Source organism: Muntiacus reevesi, chromosome 3 (assembly GCF_963930625.1).
Source record: "Muntiacus reevesi chromosome 3, mMunRee1.1, whole genome shotgun sequence".
Taxonomy (NCBI): domain Eukaryota; kingdom Metazoa; phylum Chordata; class Mammalia; order Artiodactyla; family Cervidae; genus Muntiacus; species Muntiacus reevesi.
This window is the reverse complement of record NC_089251.1, coordinates 86074319-86087750: the sequence shown is the minus strand read 5'-3', so window position 1 is coordinate 86087750 and position 13432 is coordinate 86074319. Positions and strand designations below refer to the sequence as shown.

Sequence of the window (13432 nt, the reverse complement as noted above, 5' to 3'; positions counted from 1 at the left end):
TCTTCTTACCACTGCAGCTACTTATCGCCTGTTAAGACCTGAAAGTCTTCGGTATAGCACTTTTGTCTTTGACTATAGAATTGGTTGTTAAAGCTAGAAAAATTCTGTGTGGATATAAAGTGCAGGAGTTCATCATGAACAAATTCTCAGAATGGCAAAGAGGGAAAGAATTGCTTGGAAAGAGGAAATGCTCTAATTTGTTGTTAGTTAGAATGTAATTTTCCAATCTTTTAATAAATTAGCTTTTTAGCTTGGAAATAACTTAAAACCAAGGTAGCAAAAAAAGAAAGTAATTTGAAATGCCATAAAAGGAAAAGGAAAAGGAATAGCAAAGGGGGAAGAACAAACACATAAAGATAGAGATGGTAATGCTAGTAGCCCAGAAACGGAAAGAGGGTGGGTTCTGGGGCCAGAAAATGTGGGTCTGGAATTCAGAGCTGCCCACAGCAGCGGCATGAACTGGGGAAATAGAACCTCACCCAGTGCAGCTCATTTATAAAGTGAAGGCATCAATCTTGTTGCGTTGTTGTGAGAACTGGGAGGATTAGGTGGAGCAGGGTAACCAGGAGTGTGGCAGATTATTAGCATCACTGTTGCCTCTGTTCCTGGTAGAAGCCACAAGGAGAGGAAGATGAAATCTGAGGAAGTGAATATAAGATATATGACTTGAGTCATCTTCTCATGATACTTGGATAGCTCAGATCTTTCAAGTATACTTAGGCAGTGTTTTTATTGTTTACTTTAAAAAACTATATATATATATATATATACACACTTCTAAAAAGTTATGAGGTTATGTCCCCTTCCACCTACCCCATCACAACTGACTCTGCTCCTTGAAAATGTTCATTCTTTTTCTTAAATTGAAGTACAGTGTTGATGTATCATAGAAGTTACAAGTGTACAATATAATGATGCACAATTTTTAAAAGTTATACTCCATTTATAGTTATTGTGAAAAACTGACCATATTCCCCATGTTGTACAGTATTCACTATTAACAGTTGGTTTTGTCATCATCCAAATCTTTAATTCTATATATTGATTATTGCTATATTTTAAGTTTTATATTAGTTATATACATTTATATTTATAAGAATATTTATAAATTTATAAATATTATATTTAAGATATATTTATATTTAAGAGAATATTTAGAGAATATATTTAAGATAATATCTATATTTAAGATAATATATATTTATATTTAAGAGAATATTTATATTTAAGAGTATTTAAAGCTGAAATCTGTGTCATTGATTTTAGGCACATGTTGTTTTTTGGTTTACTCTTCAGCATCTCTGAAATTGGGCGTATTGTATAACTGGCATCTATTAATGGCTACAAGCTGTTTTTTCACATCTTAATTTCTATTATTTCAGGATGTATTTTACAGTGTAGGGTGTCATAGAACTGGTGAAAGATGGTAACTTTTAAATGGATATGCAAGCTTTGTTTTATGCATGTTCAGGCATCTGTTCAGTTCAGTTCAGTCGCTCAATCATGTCCAACTCTGCGACCCCATGGACTGAAGCACGCCAGGCTTCCCTGTACATCACCAGCTCCCAGAGTTTGCTCAAACTCATGTCCTTTGAGTCGGTGATGCCGTCCAACTGTCTCAACCGCTGTTGTCCCTTTCTCCTCCTGCCTTCAATCTTTCCCAGCATCAGGGTCTTTTCCAATGAGTCAGTTCTTCACATCAGGTGGCCAAACTATTGGAGCTTCAGCATCAGTCCTTCCAATGAATATTCAGGGCTGATTTCCTTTAGGACTGACTGATTTGATCTCTTTGCAGTCCAAGGGACTCACAAGAGTCTTCTCCAGCACCACAGTTCAAAAGCATCAGTTATTTGGTGCTCAGCTTTCTTTATGGTCCAACTCTCACATCCATACATGACTACTGGAAAAACCGTAGTTTCAACTAGATGGGCCTTTGTTGGCAAAATAATGTCTCTGCTTTTTATTTTATTTTATTTTATGTCTCTGCTTTTTAATACGCTGTCTAGGTTGGTCATAGCTTTTCTTCCAAGGAGCAAGCATCTTTTAATTTCATGGCTGCAGTCACCATCTACAGTGATTTTGGAGCCCAGGAAAATAAAGTATGTCACTGTTTCCACTGTTTCCCCATCTATTTGCCATGAAGTGATGGGACGAGATGCCACGATCTTAGTTTTTTGAATGTTGAGCTTTAAACCAACTTTTTCACTCTCCTCTTTCACTTTCATCAAGAGTCTCTTCAGTTCCTCTTCAGTTTCTGCCGTAAGGGTGGTGTCATCTGTGTATCTGAGGTTATTAATAGTTCTCCTGGCAATCTTGATTCCAACCTGTGCTTCATTCAGCATGGCATTTCATATGATGTACTCTGTATATAAGTTAAATAAGCACAGTGACAATATACAGCCTTGATGTACTCCTTTCCCAATTTGGAACCAGTCTATGGCTCCATGTCCAGTTCTAACTGTTGCTTCTTGACCTGCATACGGATTTCTCAGGAGGCAGATCAGGTGGTCTGGTATTCCCATCTCTTGAAGAATTTTCCACAGTTTATTGTGATCCACACAGTCAAAGGCTTTGGCATTGTCAATAAAGCAGAAGTAGATGTTTTTCTGGAATTCTCTTGCTTTTTTGATGATCCAACGGATGTTGGCAATCTGTACAGGCATATCTTGGAGATATTATGGATTCAGTTCCAGACCACCACAATGAAATGAATATTGCAATAAAGCAAGTCACCTGAACTTTCTGGTTTCCCAGAGCACATAAAACTTAAGTTTACATTGTAAAGTATTTATGTATATTAAGTGTACAGTAGCATTTTGTCTAAAAAAAAAGTGCATGGCTTAATTAAAAACACTGTATTTCTAGGACATGCTAAACATCATCTAAGCCTTCAGCAAGTTATCTTTTTGCCGGTCAAGGGTCTTGCCTTGATACTGATAATCACTGACTGGTTAGGGGATAGTTGCTGGAGACGGGGGTGACTGTGGCAATTTCTTAAAGAAGACAACAGTGGAGTTTGCCATCTCAACTGATTCTTTCTTTACAAATGATTTCTTTGAGATGCAATGCTGTTTAATGGCCTTTTACCTAATGTTGAACTTACTTCAAAATTCAAGTCAATCCTGTCATTGACTGCTGCTGCTTTCTCAGCTAGTTTTACGTGATATTCCAAGTCCTTCATCTCAACATTCAGTTAAGTTTGCTGTCTCATATGGGTGGGGTTTGTGGCAGCCGACAGCAATTACAATGGTAACATCGAAGATCAGTCTAATGAATATAATAAATAATAATGTTTGAAATAATGTGAGAATTTCCAAAACATGACATGGATAGGAAATGAGCAAATGCTGTTGGAAATATGGTGCCAAGAGACTTGCTTGATGCAAGGTTGCCACAAACCTACAATTTGTTAAAAAAAAAAAAATCGCAGTAAAGCAAAGCATATTTAAACAAGGTATGCCTGTACCATGGTTTATTTAATCACCTCTGGCACTGGACATTTGGACTGTCTTCCCCCACCCTCGTCCTGCCCCAATCTTGATTTTCCTCTGAAAACCAATGCTGCAGTGAACCTTCATGTATGTATCTTATATGTAGCTTTGGAAGTAACTCAATAAGAAAATTCCTACAAATGAAAATACTAGGTCAGGAAGTATGTGAACTTTAAATTTACTTTTTATTCTCCAAAAATACAAGTTTACATTTTCTCCAATGACAGTATTTGAAATGCCTTTTTCATCATACCATGTTAGCATCAATAACTTTTAAAGACTAGTCATCTTTAAAATTGTTATAATATGCTCAAGAAGGGTATCTTATATGCATCTCCCTTATTTCTAGGGAATTTGAGCATCTTTTCCTTGTTTATAGATGATTTATTATTTCTTTGTTAGTGAATTATTCTATCCTTCAACCATTTCTTTGATCAGACTTTGCGTCTTTTCTTACTGATTTGTAGGAGCATTGTTGCATATTCTATTTACAACCCCAACATTTGGGTTCTGGCATGCTTCCTGTTATGGAAACTCCTTTATGAAAGGTTCTGCACGTATTTTCATTTTATTCTGTCCCTGTCCTGATCCTGTGATATTTAAGTATTTGCTGCATGTAAATCTGATGAGGTAGTGCCTTTGCAAATCAAATCTAAGTTCAAGTTAGATTTGACTATTCAAGTTATTTTGGTGTTAGAAATTAATTTTGAAATATTACATCAAGTTTTAAACATGCATTTATTTTTGACTGCGTTGGGTTTTCATTGCTGCATGTGGGCTCTCCCTAGTTGCGGTGCTCGGGCTTTGGTAGTTGTGGCTCAAGGGCTCTCTAGAGCTTGGGCTCAGTAGTTGTGGCACACAGACTTAGTTGCTGTGAGGCATGTGGGGTCTTCTAGACCAGAGATGGAACTCATGTCCCCTGCATTGGCAGCCAGATTCTGAACCACTGGACCACCAGGTGAGTCCCTCATCAGTTACTTTTAACTGCTGCTTCTGCTGCTAAGTCGCTTCAGTCGTGTCCGACTCTGTGCGACCCCATAGACGGCAGCCCACCAGGCTCCCCCGTCCCTGGGATTCTCCAGGCAAGAACACTGGAGTGGGTTGCCATTTCCTCCTCCAATGCGTGAAAGTGAAAAGTGAAAGTGAAGTCACCCAGTTGTGTCTGACTCTTCGCGACCCCATGGACTGCAGCCCACCAGGCTTCTCCGTCCATGGGATTTTCCAGGCAAGAGCACTGGAGTGGGGTGCCATGTCCTTCTCCAACTTTTAACTGAGATTTTACAAAACAAAATTTTAAGTGTAAATTCAAACAAATCATGTGAACAAACACATACTGTGTAATATTTTTTTAGGAAAGTATGTGGTATGAAGAAATAGTGGTACCACATGCCAAATTTAAAAAGTTTAGCATCACTACTGTACTCCTCCTAACTTAAACACACATAGTACTGATGATAAGTTTTCCAAAAAGAATCTCTATACTTAGTCAACTCCGAAAAATCAGTGATTTTTACTTTTGTTTTTAAAAAATGGTAGTCTTTTGTCAGTTGAAATATTATTTTAACTTCCAGTATATAAATTCATTAACACTGCTACTTGTAGGGAGAACAAAAAGTTAGGCTCTCAACGTATTGGTGAAGGACCCTGGGGTTCCAAGAAACACATATTGAAAACCACTATTCTGTTTCTGTTGGCATATAGGAAGTAAATAGCGCAGAAGGAGTATTTCTTACATAGCCCTGAAATTATGGGCCTTGGACTAAACTTAGGGATACCTTGAATCCAGGGAGAAGTCCATGGCAAAGCTAAGCAATTTTTGCATAAGCCCTGTGGTTAGCTGGCATTTCCTTGCTGTACCTGATGTTCTGATCATATCTACACCAAACCATCTCCCGCTGAGCGTGTTTCTGCTGGAGTATGTATGGCAGGCGAGAAGGGCCAGAGCTGAGGGGTGAGCACGTGGACTCTGGAACCTGGTTGCTTGGGTGTGAATCCTGGTTTGGCAACTTTCTATCTACAGAGCCTTGTTCCTTTGTCTCTCCGGGCCTCAGTTTCCTCCCATGAAACTAATATCACCTGCCTCACAGGGTTGTGGTAAGAATCAAATACGTTAACACGTGAACGCTTAGCACAGTGCTTGACACATGTGAGAAGTGAAAGCGTTGGTCATTCAGTCATGTCCTGATTCTTTGCGACCCCATGGAGCCCCAGCCAGGCTCTTCTGTCCATGGAATTCTCCAGGCAAGAATACGGAGTGGATTGCCATGCCCTTCTCCAAGGGATCTTCCTGACCCAGGAATCGAACCCAGGTCTCCTGCATTGCAGGCAGACTCCTTACTGCTTGAGCTACCCAGGAAGTATGCAAGGACGTAGGAAGCATTAGAAGATTTTAGTGCCTACTGCTACTACTGTGGGTGACTCAGGCCAAATGAATTTTCAAATGTAACTGAAATCCAGGGTTCTTATAAAGTACACAACTACCTAATAGCATCTGGACATGAATTAAGGATAGACAAATGCAGAAATAATATCCTCATGTAAAACTTTCTCTTCTAGACCACTGCTTCATCAACATTAATGGGCATGCCAAGTACATGACCATCTTATTTTTTAAAAAGACAGATGCTAGTTTCTAAGTGGAGGGGAGGTGGCCAGGATTCTGCATTCTTAAGTCCCAAGGCAGTGCAGCTGCTACTGGTCCCTGGACCACACTAGCAAGGTTCTTGACATACCTGACAGCATTCAACCTGATTTTGTTAAAACCGCCTTTAATGCTGTTATTAATTTTTCAAAGAGGAAGCAGAGAATGTGTGAATTTTAAAACTGATTTGCTTGTTCTGCTACTGAACCTTTTAAATGATGCTGTTGAGGGATATATGATATTTCAGAAAGGACCACGTTGTCTATCTATTGATAAAAGCCATGGGTGAATCCCAGCCTGTCACTGAGCCTTCCAATTTCCCAAGGAGTGCAGCCCTGCTTTGGGGAACAATTAGTTACTGATGGAAACAGTGCTGGAGGAATTTAAGGAATAAATCCAGTGCTTGTCATCAGCTTTGAGCATTAAAGTGCAGTGCAAAGTAAAGCCTTGGCTCCAGAACAGGCTTTCACACTTCTGGTCCAATAGGTCGTGGGTACTCATTCTTGCTAAGGCAGCAACTGCATCTGAGGATTCTGGTAGTTGGGGGAGGCAGGAGTGGCTCCCTAAATAGTGTTCTCTGAAGCTCGATGGCAACATGCAGACTGGTACCACATGCAGAGTGAGTGAGTGGAGGTTGATGGCTCGTGTCAGGGTAACTTTATGTGAGATTTGCCTTGTTGTACCATTTAGTACATTTCTGGGACTGCTTGGGGTCCCATTTTAAGTCTCAGCTACAGTCTGGGAGGCCAAACACCAGGCCTTAGGAAAAGGTTTCAGAGGGCTGAGAACAGCACTGCGGTGAGTTTGTTGAAGTGGTTGCATAAGGACAGCCTCCCCTTCCTCAGCTTCTGGAATTTCTCTTATTCTTGTCCCGGGGTCCTCTTCTTCTCCTTCCCTCTCAGTAACCTCTAATCCTGCCTGTTCTTATAATGTTTTTGTTTTTTTTTTGTCTTGACTGGGGAGGGAAGTGCTGAACTGCTTTGGGAGGACCATCACATTTGGACTCCTTATCATGCTATCACAGCCGGAGAACAAGCTATTTGGAAAACCGAGTCAGGAAAGACCAACCATTGTATCCATGTTATGAACGACAGAGGGTGGCCATTGTTTGATCTTTCTGTAAACCTTCAGTGTCATGCTAGAAGGAAGTCATGAACTCTGAAATCTGGAGTTTATTTGAATATGAGTTTTATGGAGTTTGGTTTTTCTGGGTCTCCATCTGAATGAAAATGATGGTAGCTAACGTGTATTGCTCAATGTCAGGCATGTTCAGGATGCTTATCATCAATTAAGATACTGAATTATCCCAGCCATCCTATGAGGTAGATATATAATTACTTCCTTTTGGGGAGAGAGGAACTGAGGCACAGATTACCTTAACTGCCATGGTCAGATACCAGGAAGCAGCAGATTCAAATCCAGGCATTGGCATCCATGCACTCAACCACAATCCGTGCTCCTAGCGTTACTCCAGTCCCTGACCCCCACGGTCTCACAGCTCATCACAGATAAACAGTATCACTTAGACTATAAAAGTGATAATGAGAAATAAAAAGCGGAGATTTTTTTTCCATCTCCTCACTCTGCTGTGTTCTAAGAGAGAAAATCTATATAGCTTTAGAGCCAGACAGTGAGCTTAGCCAGGTTAGACTCTGTATCAGAGTTAAGAACATTAGATAACAATACATTCTTGATGAATTCATGGATTGAAACAAGTCAGTAATTCTCAGTGACTTAAACTGTTGATGATGCCTAGCACTTATCTAAATAAACTTTTAATGTTTTTATTTATTGCTACTCTTAAAAATATAAACTTAAATTTTCTGAGAAAATGTACATGATATATATGTTGCTGTTATCCTATGGAAATAAAAACCAATTGACCTGCAAATGAAAGAAAATGAGACACATTATTGGAACACTGGAATCTAAAGTGCTCAGGGATCCCAGTGTCTGTGGTTATCTTGTTAAAATAATAGACTTCCGTTAAGTATATTGTTAAAATAATTACACTTACTGTGAGAAAACTGAACATAAAGAGTTGATAAAATCTTGATAGAAGCCCAATCTAAAATTTAGAAGTTAAGAAATTTTGAGGGAGACTTAGTGTGTTGAGAGAGCGCCACCTATTGGTTTGTACAGTGTACTGCGCCCCCGGTGTTTTAACCTCTGGTTTACTCAGTCATTTTGGACTCTGGGACCTCATGGACTGCAGCACTCCAGGCTTCCCTGTCCTTCACCATCTCCCAGAGTTTGCTTAAACTCATGTCAGTTCAGTCCTTGATGCCATCCAACCATCTCATCCTCTGTTGTCTCCTTCTCCCACCTTCAATCTTTGCCAGCATCAGACTCTTTTCCAATGAGTCAGTTCTTTGCATCAAGTGGCCAAAGTATTGGAGCTTCAGCTTCAGTTCTTCCAGTGAATATTCAGGTTGATTTCCTTTAGGATTGACTGGTTTGATCTCCTTTCAGTCCAAGGGACACGAATCTTCTCAGCACCACAGTTCGAAGGCATCAATTCTTTAGTGCTCAGCGTTTTTTATTGGCCAGCTCTTACTTCTATACATGATTACTGGAAAAACCATAGCTTTGACTATACGGATCTTTGTAGGCAAAGTAATGTCTCTGCTTTTTAATATACTGTCTAGGTTTGTCATTGCTTTTCTTCCAAGGAGCAAGCATCTTTTAATTTCATGTCTGCAGTCACTGTCCACAGTGATTTGGGAGCCCAAGCCAAGCCCTCTTTCACCTTAATCAAGAGGCTCTTTAATCCTCCTCGCTTTCTGCTATAAGGGTGGTGTCATCTCTGAAGTAATAACTTAATGCAAGTCAGGCATAGAAAGGTGACAGTGGGGTTTAAAAAAAATCTCTAAGGAAACTGAAGTACCACAAAAGAAATTGACAAATGCTTTAAAAGGTTTTAAAAATAACTGCTACTAATTGAAATGCAGAGGCATGGATCTCTCAATTTTGCTTGAAGAGCTGTTTAAAGATACAGATACATAGGTTAGATTTGATTTGAAAACTCTCGTTGCAGGAATGCAGATTATTATATTACCTGCCATGATCAGATACCTGGGAGTGGCAGAGTAAAATCCAGGCAGCAGGATCCATGCTCTCAACCACTTCAGGGACAGGAAGAAAAATATAATCATTACAGCATAAGAAAAATTTGAAATCAATTCTGTTAGTAGAGAATTCTATAGATTTTAATATGGATTTATGTCTAATTCTTTCTTTTTAAAAAGTTTAGGGAACTATTATATGCAGAATGCAGTTGCTAAGAACCATGTCTGAAATGCAGTCTCAATTATTTATAGTTTGTCTGTTTTCAGTTTCAGTTAAATTATTTACATATTTTTTCATTTCATTTTTTACTTGAACACCCTACTATGTAACATCTAGGCCATAAATTTTAGAACAGGTATACAGTTTGTATTTATAGGAAGTGTAAAATTCTGTAGAACTGACATAAAGTTATGTTGTATTGCTAAACTGGAAGTTCATTCCTTAGTATTGCACATTTAAATGCACAGGTGAAATCCTTTTTTAATAAATCCATCATTTCCTATGCCACACTATTTTTCATACTTCCTAATAACTTCTCTACCCCCAGTTTTTTTATATGGTTTTGCAGGAGTGAAGTTAGCTGGAATCTCTCTTTGAACAATCGAGCTAGTGATTTCTTCTATAACCGTGCACAGCTATTACATGTTCCCAAAGATCTTAGTGTAACAAGTTTCATAATACCCTTGGAGGTGTGAAGGAAGACAAGGATTTGACTCATGGACTAAACTTGAAAAAATATTGTAATTGGGCAGTGGTTGCAAAAGGCCTTTCAGCAGTCACGGTTTAAAGGCTTTTCCAAGAACTATGTTTCCAAAGAATGTTAATAATAACCTTGGAACATCCTACAAGTGAGGCACAGTGCATAGTCACCGCCTTTGGTTTGGGCAGTCCAGGGATCTCGTTCTGCTTTTGGCACTGCTTCTGTCGATTGCACTGGACGAGTTACTTCAGTTTCCTTTATCCCAAGTTGAGAACTCTTTTGAGGTTATAGTAATTAATACTCTGTAAGTATGAGAGCATTTATCATTGTGGTCACAAATCCTGATTATTATGATCAAAGAACGTTTAGCTGTTAATAAACGATAGTGGAGAATTTAAATCAAACTGGAAAGAGACAAAAGATCTCCTCAATTGAGTGGTTGCCGTATATACACTCTGTACATAGAGTATACCCTCAGCGGTAAGTGGTCCACTTTTTTGGGACAAAATTCTTGGTATCTGTGGAACTAGATTAAATTGAATACGGTATGGAATGGCAAGTAAGCAATTTATATTGCTTTTTCTTGAAAAGATGCTTTACCTTTATTTAGAAGGCTTTTCCTTACTTTCCTGAAAAGAGTGAAAATACTTTTCTTACTATGAAAGGCTTATTACAAAATAAAATTTAGTAGTGAATTATGCACATAGAACCTTGGTGTTTAATGTGATCCTTACATTAGTTTCCTCGTTTTTGTAAAATAGCAGTCCAACATCTGCCTCAGGATTGACTGAGGGATAAAAATATGATCATGCATTGTGAGATGCTTGACACGGAGGAAATGCTTCGTAGGTGTTAGCAATGGTTATAAATCAAATCTTGTTCCAGGAAGTGAGTTGAGCTAAGGATTATTCCCCATTGTACAGTGCTAGAAATCTCTTTGAAAGTAAGCAAGAGTGAAAGACGACGGGGGGGCAGGAGTGCGTTTGGGGACTGACACAGAGCCAGACACCTCAGCAGCCTCCGAAAGAAGCTGCTGCTTTTATGTCCCTTGAGGTTCCCGAGCTGCCAGTGTGGTTATGATGTCTGAGAGAAGCCTGGAAGAGACTGGTCAAGGTTGGGGTTTTTGTTGGGCCTAATCTTTTAGCTGTGGCACGTGGGATCTTTTCTAATTTGGCAGCACGTGCACCCTTTAGCTGCAGCATTGGAACTCTTAGTTGCAGTACGCAGGATCTAGCTCCCTGAGCAGGGATCTAACCCAGCATCCCCCTCCCCCGCACCCCCACCCCCACTCCCCGGCCTGGGCCTTGGGAACACACAGTCTTAGCCACTGGACCACCAGGGAAGTCTGCAAAGTTGAATTCAGTATATTCAATTTATCAGTGTTAAAATCTAGACTTACCTAAGACTTTAAGTTCAACTTAAATATTTTGTCCTTCTGTTTATAAATCTAATATTTTTATATAAAGTTAAGATCCATTTTTATTTTGTGATGTTTATGTATCTCAAGGAACAGATTAAACTTTCCTTGAGAGTTATTTCTATATCAAAACTCTGTTAATTAAATCTCTTAACACTTTGGCCTCTAATGTATAAACTTTATGTATTTGATTTTCTCAAGCACTTTATAGAGCTGAAAGGGCAGCCTACAATCCTAACAAGCATTTTCTCCTTAAGTATTTAAGCAGCTCTTATAAAGCTAATAAACCAAACTTAAAATGCAACAAATCGAATTCCCTAATGAATTTAGATAGTATTTACTGACCTAATAGAGTTCTGTTAATACTCATGCAACATAAAAATCCTACATATTTCAAATTGAGGTCACAAGGCCTATCAGATTATCCAGTATATGGTTTTCTTAAACATTCTAGACATATTAAATAGCAACAACAATAAAAAAAAAAACCCTTACTCTCAAACCTTAATGGTAAAGTATTAATATTCTAAACTTAATATATGTCATTATCTTCATAGCAGCATTACCATTGTAGGCCAACTCAGGATACTGGGAAGGAAAATTGATGACAGTGATTGTCAGTTATTAGAGAATTAAGATCAGGACATGAGACATGTGTACTCACAGCTTGAGCCTAAATAGCCACGTATGTGATACGCAAGGCACGTTCTGTGTTTCCATGTTAACAGGGGATCCCGAGTATTCCTAACGTGCATTGTTTTTATAAGCAATATCTTCCATTGCAGTGACTTTCAAGGGAATAATAGAGAAGATAGCATTAATAAAAAATTTTCTATACCTACATGTGAAAGTGAAAGTTGCTCAGTTGTGTCTGACTATTTGTGACCCCATGGACTGTAGTATATTGGAATTCTCCAGGCCAGAATACTGGAATGAGTAGCCTTTCCCTTCTCCAGGGGATCTTCCCAACCCAGGGATCATAACTCCTGTCAAGAATCAGGTACCTTCTGCTGAAGGTGTGTGCTCACCTTATTGAGATTGCCTACCACAACCATGACAAACTTCCCCTGTCCCAGTAAGGACAGCTTGGGGTAGTGGTCCGGGTTCTCCAGAAGAACAGAACCAATAGGAGAGAGTGAGATTGAGATTGACTGACTGCTTAATTCATTCATTTTAAGGAATTGGCTCACATGATTATCAGTCAATTCAGTCACTCAGTCGTGTCTGACTCTTTGTGACCCCATGAACTGCAGTACACCAGGCTTCCATCACCAAACTCCTAGAGCTTGCTCAAACTCATGTCCTTTGAGTCGGTGATGCCGTCCAATTGTCCCAAACTCTGTCGTCCCCTTCTCCTCCTGCCTTCAATCTTTCCCAGCGTCAGGGTCTTTTCCAATGAGTCAGTTCTTCACATCAGGTGGCCAAACTATTGGAGCTTCAGCATCAGTCCTTCCAATGAATATTCAGGGCTGATTTCCTTTAGGACTGACTGATTTGATCTCTTTGCAGTCCAAGGGACTCACAAGAGGCTTCTCCAACACCACAGTTCAAAAGCATCAGTTCTTTGCTGCTCAGCTTTCTTTATGGTCCAACTCTCACATCCATACATGACTACTGGAAAAACCATAGTTTCGACTAGATGGGCCTTTGTTGGCAAAGTAATGTCTCTGCTTTTTAATACACTGTCTAGGTTGGTCATAGCTTTTCTTCCAAGGAGCAAGTGTCTTTTAATTTCATGGCTGCAGTCACCATCTTCAATGATTCAGGAGCCCAAGAAAATAAAGTCTGTCACTGTTTCTATTGTTTCTGCATCTGTTTACCATGAAGTGAAGGGACCGGATGTCTTGATCTTAGTTTTCTGAATGTTGAGTTTTAAGCCAGCTTTTTCCACTCTCCTCTTTCACTTTCATCGAAAGGCTCTTTAGTTCTTCACTCTCTGCCATAAGGGTGGTGTCATCTGCATATCTGAGGTTATTGATTTTTCTCCTGGCAATCTTCATTTCTGCTTGTGCTTCATCCAGCCCAGCATTTTGCATGATATACTCTGTATATAAGTTAAATAAGCAGAGTGACAATATGTAACCTTGATGTACTCCTTTCCCGATTTGGAACCA

General features: G+C 39.3%; 1 protein-coding gene across 12 annotated transcripts in view; it reads left to right on the top strand.

Moving 5' to 3' along the window:
- LTBP1 (latent transforming growth factor beta binding protein 1) overlaps positions 1-13432 on the top strand; it is a 453522-nt gene that overhangs the window by 415838 nt on the left and 24252 nt on the right. The gene's annotated exons all lie outside the window — the stretch shown is intronic.